The sequence below is a fragment of the Rhinopithecus bieti genome, unplaced genomic scaffold (genome assembly GCF_001698545.2).
Source record: "Rhinopithecus bieti isolate Rb0 unplaced genomic scaffold, ASM169854v2 scaffold_1934, whole genome shotgun sequence".
In the NCBI taxonomy this organism is placed as follows: Eukaryota; Metazoa; Chordata; class Mammalia; order Primates; family Cercopithecidae; genus Rhinopithecus; species Rhinopithecus bieti.
The window spans coordinates 1,193,881-1,202,042 of record NW_016803660.1 but is presented as its reverse complement, the minus strand read 5'-3'; positions in this window follow the sequence as shown (position 1 = coordinate 1,202,042).

The following is an 8,162-nucleotide window of genomic DNA, read 5'->3' as shown; positions in this document are numbered from 1 at the left end:
CTCCTTACTCCTTATACGAAGATTAATTCAAGATGGATTAGAGACTTAAATGTTAGACCTAATACCATAAAAACCCTAGAAGAAAATCTAGGTAGTACCATTCAGGACATAGGCATGGGCAAGGACTTCATGTCTAAGTGTGTTTTAATCCAATGACATCTTTGTTAGTTTATAAATTTTATCAACTATAACCTCAGAAATACATATACCTGGTTTATGTTCTGTGAACTAGTCATCATTATAGACAATAGAATCTGAACTTTAAAAAGTCATTGTGATGAATGAGACATTCAATGTCATGTGTATATATATATGTGTGTGTGTATGTGTATATATATAATGTTGGTTTCATATATATATATATGTTACGACTTATGTTCCATACTCTAAAAGAAATTCATATAATTTTATCCTCTCTGTGCAACAGAACAAAAGCAAGAAGTTTACTTTATTGTTATTACATTAAGATAATGTCACATAAGCATGTTGTTCCGGACATTTTCTTACAGCCCTCCCCCTTTCCCCACAGATTGTCTTTCCATCTGTGTGTCTGTCCTCCACCCTGCTTTGTGACCTGGAATCCTGTCCTTCAAGGGCTACACCATCTGGGCTGCACCGAGCCTGGGAGATGCACCAGCACATCTTCTTCTAAAAGGCAGGAGGAGAGGAGAGCCAGAGTCTTTATACCCTGGTTCCCAACTACGTAATGTGGCCATAGCCAATGCTGTGCAGCCCTCTTCAAAGTGCTCTCTCTTACAAATTCTGCCACTTGCTACCTCCCCATGTCTTCCATGGTGGATAGTCCCCATCCATCTACCCATGACTGCTAGACCAGAGACATGCATCATTCTTTCTTGGTTTCCCTTAGATCTTTCTAAAATTGTTCCTCATTGAACTCTGACAAATTATCCCTTTTGAGTGAGTCATAGTTCTCCTTTATGAAGTCTAAATATTGAGCTAAACTTAATATTTGTGCCACAAAATTATTTATAAAAAATAGAAAATATAATTCTAAGAAAGATACAATTTTGCCTGGGAATTATTTTGTAAGTACAACTATAAAAATGTTTACATTTGATCATTTTACTTAATAAGTACACATGTAAATTGATATGATTTGGATATTTGTCTCCTTCCAAATCTCATGTACAAATGAAATTCCCAGTGTTGGAGGTGGGGCATAGTAGTCGGTGTTTGGGTGATGGGGGCGGATCCCTCATGGTTTGGTGCTGTCCTTGTGATAGTGAGCGTGTTCAAGAAAGATCTGGTATTTTGAAGATGTGTGATACCTCTCCACCTCCTTATTCTTGCTTTTGCCATGTGACATGTCTGCCTACTCCTTCACCTTCCATTATAAGTAAATACTTCCTGAGACCTTGCCAGAAGCTATGCAGACCAGATGCTGGTGCCATGCTTCCTGTACAACCTGCACATCTGTGAGCCAATTAAACCTCTTTTCTTTATAAATTACACAGTCTCAAGTGTTTCTTTGTAGCAATACAAGAATGACATAATACATAAATATAATATTTTTATAATTGTTAGCACATAATATGTGTATAAAAGTAATTAAATATATTTAAACATGATAGACTCTTGTCCTTTAGTAATTTTTGCATAAAAGAGCACCATGTCTAAAATAATATCCATATATTTCAAAGTGTCTATTTTCTAATAGTGTGCTATTAATAAGACTTAAGGTTTGCATTTATGTCTGAAAAGAAACAAAAAAATTCAGAGCACATATAATTATGTCCTTTATTTTCATATTTCTGTGTATTTAAATAATTATAGCACTCTATTACAAAAACTTATATACAGTTTTTTTGATTAAGGTATTTTATATAAATATTGAGGATACAGAGATGAGCAAATCTCCTTCATCAAAGAACTCAGAGCCAAATGTGCTAGAGGGAAACATGTACAAAATAACACCCAAAACACAGAGGTAGAGGAACTGATTATACACAAATTATACGTGTTGTAACATTGCAACAAAGTATTAGCAGTTGTATAATAGTAGCAGCTCTATCAGCACCCTCTGTTATTGCTTCTGTCTCTAGTTCTTAGATCCATGGCAAGCTGAAGTGTCTAAGGTCCATCCCTCCTACCCATTCTCTAGGTGGCCCATTTGTTTCTGTTGCTTCAGACAGAATATTTAGATGATCATATTTATACCATCTTAAATAATAAAATATAAGTTTGGAATTAAAGGCTCAAAGTATGTGTAGAGGAAATCCCATATGTATCCCAAATTTGCCTGATAGTTTGATCAGAGCAGGCACGAGTAGGTACTAAAATTTTTAAAGATAATAGATTAAAATAAAAGCAAATGACCAAAGAGAGCAACCAGCATGATTCCTGAAATTGCCATTATCTCTCAATTAAAATGCAAGACATGTTACCAAAAGCTATTCTTAAGAGTGATTTATATTCAATAATACTTTTGATGTCAGATTTTAAATTACATTATTTTCTACAATGACCACTAATTTTAAAGGCAAAACCTTCTAGAATAAAACTTTTATAGACATAGTATATATTAATGCACTAAAATTGTGGATTATAGGTTTATATTTTGAATGAAATGTTAAAATACTTTTTTTTAATAAAACAAAATGTATTTTAAATGGGCATGATTTAGGAATGAGCTTGGATTAATGAGTTTACAAAATCGTAAAATACCTTAAATCATTAGGCTATTTAATTTAATCAACTTTATGAAACCCAAATTAAGTATTATAAACTTGTTGAAGAAAGTAGAATAGCATGGGATTAATAAAGGGCTTTTAATAATTAACATTTTCCTCTCATCTTTATTGTATAAAGTGACACCTTTATCTCTGGCATACATAGCTGGGTGGATGGGGCTGCCTTTTACTCAGAAGCACAAAAATGGAAAAGGGACAGACTTTGAAGTACAGAATCATGTGTTCAGCTTGGTCATGCAGAGTATGAAGTGCTTTGAGGCAGTCAAGAAAAGATGTCCAGCAGGTAGCTGAGAGCAGGATTCTGAATCTGTGAGGAAACATTTCTTGACCGTTTTTGTACAGTTAATTTTATGTGACAACTTGGCACCCATATACATCTCCTTAAACATATTTAGTCATCAAATAAAGACAATAACAAAGTTCTATTTCCACCTAACATGATGAAGCTATCATGCACACAACTGTAACAAACAAACCCTTTCCCCCATAAGACAATGCAAATTTCTTTGGGGGATGCTTAGTCTTCTTCTTGATAGCTCATAACTGAAATACTGTGATGTAAAGAAAACAGTACTGTGGAAGCTGAGGCAACTTTATCTCAGATGCCAATTCACCATGTTGACTTCAACTAAGCTCAGTTCCAGGAATGCTCCTATGTTTCTATTTTATCTACTGTTCTTTGTGTAAGAGCATGTATTTACCGTAAGTTCTGCCCTTAGGTCAAAACAACCTTGATGTTATTGTACTTACCATAAACCCTGCCCTTAAGCAGTAGTCCTACACATCCCTTCTGAAGCACATATACTCTGTCCATATGCCATATAAGTCCTGGGTCTAAGGAGTAACAGTGCAAGGATCCACCACCTTATCTAACGACCCCCTGATTATGGCTTCTGTTTGTAAGTCCTTGTTAAATGTTTCTAAGAAACTGAATTTGTCAGCCTCTTTCTTTGGCTTTGACCTTTGGGGGTAGGTTTGCTTAAACCTGATCACTGTGGAACAAATACGTAAAAACTGTCATAAAAGATGAACACATCTTATGTTACAAGATAAGGAGATGAGAGGAAAGCAACATGGTTCTACTCACCAAAGCCTGCCTGGCTACATGCACTTCTGGACAATTAGCCAGCAGTGGAGATCAGTGTTGAGTCCCGGAAATGACAATACTCCCCAGGGTGATCTGCCAGCTGTCTAGTGGCAGGTGGATTACCTGATTGCATCGGACAACTTCCATCATAGGAGAGGAAGTGGTATGTTTTTACAGGAATAGACACTTAACAGTGGATACAAATTTGCCTTCCCTGCATGCAATGCTGCTGTCAAAACTATCATCTTTGAATTTACAGAATGTCTAATCCAATTTTACTGTATTCCACCCAGCATTTCTTCTGATCAAGGAACTTACCACACAGTCAATGAAGTGTGGCAATTGGCTCATGCTTATGGAATTCACTGATCTTATCATGTCCTCTCTATTGTAAAGCAGCTGGCTTAATAGAACAACAGAATGGCCTTTTGAAGACTCAGTGATAGCACTAACTAGGTGATCATTCCTTGCAGGGCAGGGCAAAGTTCTCTAGGAGGCTGTATAAACTGAATCAGCATGCTGTCAGGCTATATGGTGCTGTCTATCTTATACCCAGAATGTACCTGTTTAGGAATCAAGTGGAAATGGCTGTGGTAATACACACTATTACCACAAGTGACCTGCTAAGGAATGTTTGCTTCTTGTCCCTGTACCTTATGCTGTGCTGGCATACAGAGAGGAATACTTCCACTAAGAAACACAATGATTACATTGAATTGGATATTAAGACTCTCCCGGATCCCCAGCTACTTGGGCTCCTCACACCTCTAAATGAACAGGCAAAGAAGGGAGTTACTGCATTGATTGAGTGATTGTTCCTGACCACCAAGGGCAAATTGGATTGTTACTGTACAATGGAGGTAAGAAAGAGTATTTCTGAAATACAACATATCTGCTATGGAATCTCTTAGTACTAAATTGCCATGCCCTGTGATTAAAGTCAACGGAAAAGTACAACAGAGCTACTTGTGGCCCAGACCCTTCAGAAATAAAGATTTGGGGATTTAATTTACCCCATCAGGTAAAGAACCAGAACCTGTTAAGGTACTTGCTGGGGGAAAGGTAATATGGAATGGGTAGTGGAAGAAGGTAATTATAAATACAAGCTAAGACCACCTGAGCAATAACAGAAGTGAGGACTGTAGTTGTTATGAGTATTACATTCTTATTTTGTTAGGCATATGGTTGTGTTTGTGTGTGCATATATATCAAATATCTTTGTTTTCTTTCCTCACTTATCCCTTTATCATATAACATCTATTGACTTTATATCATGGTATTTAAATATTGTTAACCTTATATTATGGTATTTAATTTATGGGATATAGAGAAAACTAAACATCACCAAGAGCTTTGTATCCTCTTCTGGGGAAAGAGTTAGTGCATTTCTGGTTGTAAGTAGGATAGTTATGTTAGGTGGAAGTATGACCTTGCTATTGTCTTTATTTGAAGATGAGGTATGGTTTAAGCAGTTGTATATGGGTACCAAGTTGACAAAGGGTGCACTTATAATGGTTAATTTTATGTGTTAATTTATCTAGGCCATGGTACCTAGAGATTTCATCAAACATTCTAAATGTTTCTGTGAAGGTATCCATTAGAAGAGATTAACATTTAAATCAGTGGCCATTTTGAGTAAAGTAGGTTACCACCTATAATGGAGGTAGGCCTCATCCAACCAGTTGAAGGCCTAAAAGAAAAGACTGACCTCCTCAAGAGGTTTTCCCCAAGAGAAAAATTCTGCCAGCCAACTGCCTTTGAATTAGAGCTGCAGTATAAACTCTTCCTTGAGTCTCCAGTCGGCAAGCCTACCTATAAACTGTGGAATGGTAAACCTCCACAGTTGAATGAACTAATTTCTTTTCTTTTCATTTCTTTCTTTCTTTTTTTTCTTTTTAAGACAGAGTCTCATTCTGTCGCCCAGGTTGGGGTGCAATGGTGTAATCTCGGCTCATTGCAGCCTCTGCCTCCGGAGGTCCAGTGATTCTCCTGCTTCAGCCTCCCGGGTAGCTGGAATTACAGGCACGCACCACCATGCCTGGCTACTTTTTGTATTTTTAGTAGAGATGAGGTTTCACCATGTTGGCCAGGCTGGTCTTGAACTTCTGACCTCAAGTGATCCACCCACCTCGGCCTCCCCAAGTGCTAGGATTACAGGCGTGAGCCACTGCACCCGGCCACTAATTTCTTAAAATAAATACTAATCCTCATCCCTCTGTCTCTTTCTTTGTAAATAGATAGATAGAAGATAGAAGATAGATAGATGGATGGATGGATGGATGGATAGATAGATAGATAGATAGATAGATAGATAGATAGATAGATAGACAGATGTGTGTATTCACCCTACACCCTATTGTTTGTTTTCTTCTCCCTCTGGAGAACCTCAATTCAATTATTTTCCCATTGATGTGCAGTGCTATTTCCACCATGTATCATACATCATATGTGCTTGGAGGAATACGAACTATGAGTTCTATTCCATTTAGCCAGTTTAAAATACTGGCTTGGTAATAAACTTCTTCAAAGTTCCATGGCTATTTTTGACTTTTACAATTCCATTAGGATTATAGTATTGACTTGTCAAGCTATGCTAAAATTCCTGGTGAGATTTTGATTAGAATGCCAATGGACTTTTTAACTTGGAGGACAAACTCTCCCATTTCATCCATCTGTTAACTTTTCCTCATTGTAGGTCTCCTCATATGGTTTGTAAACATTGACTGTGCACTCGCTGTGAGAACAGTTTTCATGACAGCCCCATGAGTCTTGGCTTTTGAAAGATCTATAAAGGAAAGTTTTATATTTTTTCCATGATGGAAACACCAGGGCCCTCAGGTTTTGAAGTCATAGTTTTTTATATGAATTTCTCAACTTACTATTCACAAAATACTAGAGAGGTGTGAATTTGATAACCACATCTGCTTGAAACTTCTGACCCCTCAAGGGTAACTTTTTTTTTTTTATTATTATTATACTTTAAGTTCTAGTGGTACATGTGCATAACCATTGCAGTTTGTTACATATGTATCTTGAGCCATGTTGTGTTGCTTGCACCCATCAACTCGTCAGCACCCATTCAGCTCAGTCATTTTACATTCAGGTATAACCTCCCAATGGCAATCCCTCCCCCCTCCCCCCTCCCATTGATAGGGCCGCTGGTGTGTTGACGGCTCTCCCCTTCTACCTATATAGGTGAGTCCACAGGGAGGAATCTCAATTTGTTCAGTTTCCCACCTTATGAATGATGATCGACTCAACCATGCTGGATAGATACTTATGGTTGTTATACTAGTGTCTTGCAGAAAGCTCAGTTGTTTGTCTGAGAACATGAGTTAACTGTGTATGTGACTTCCAGCTGCAGTCTGTGTCCCTACAAAGCTCAAACTCGATCCTTTTTATGGTGCATAGTATGCCATGGTGATATATGTGCCGCAATTTTCTTTCATCCAGTTCTGTCACTTGATGGACTTTGGGTTGATTCCAAGTCTTTATTGCTATTAGTTAATAGTGCCACAATAAACTATTAACGTGTTCGACACATGGATGTTCTTTTATAGCAGCATGATTTTTTATCCTTTGGGTTATATACCCAGTAATGGGATGGCTGGGTCCTATGGTCATCTAGTTCAGATCCTTGAGAATCGCCATACTGTTTTCCAAATGGTGAATAGTTTACAATCCCCCAACAGTGTAAAAAGTGTTCCTATTTCTCCACATCCTCTCCAGCACCTGTTGTTTCCTGCCTTTTTAAGATTGCCCATTCTAACTTCGTCGTTTGCGCATGTGTATCCATTAGATGAGTCAAGGATTGTTTGGATTTGGACAAACTGTTTTCTCTCTCAGATGGCGGAGTGATGGCATTTTTCAGCTATGTCTGTTGGCTGTATCTGCAGTTTCTTTTTGGTAAAGAAAGGTGGATCTGTATTTGGCAATATATGTCTGTTCATATCCTTTGCCCACTTTTTGACGAGGTTGTTTGTTTTTTTCTCGTAAATTAGTTGGAGTTCTTTGTAGGTTCTGGACATGAGCCCTTTGTCAGATGAGTAGATTGCAAAAATGTTCTCCCATTCTGTAGGTTGCCTGTTCACTCTGACGGTAGTTTCTTTTGCTGTGCAGAAGCTCTTTAGTTTAATTAGATCCCATTTGTCAATTTTGGCTTTTGTTCCCATTGCTTTTGGTGTTTTAGACATGAAGTCCTTGCCCATGCCTATGTAACTTTTTATGTACTCTTTTAGCCTAGCACCTAAAGGGGTACAAGATTCTTTGGTACTTTCCTAAACTGATGAGTGCAATTCACATTCCTTTTTACATGCCACTATGACTTCTGCTGTTATGTTGGCAGCTTAGTTTCAAGTTCCATT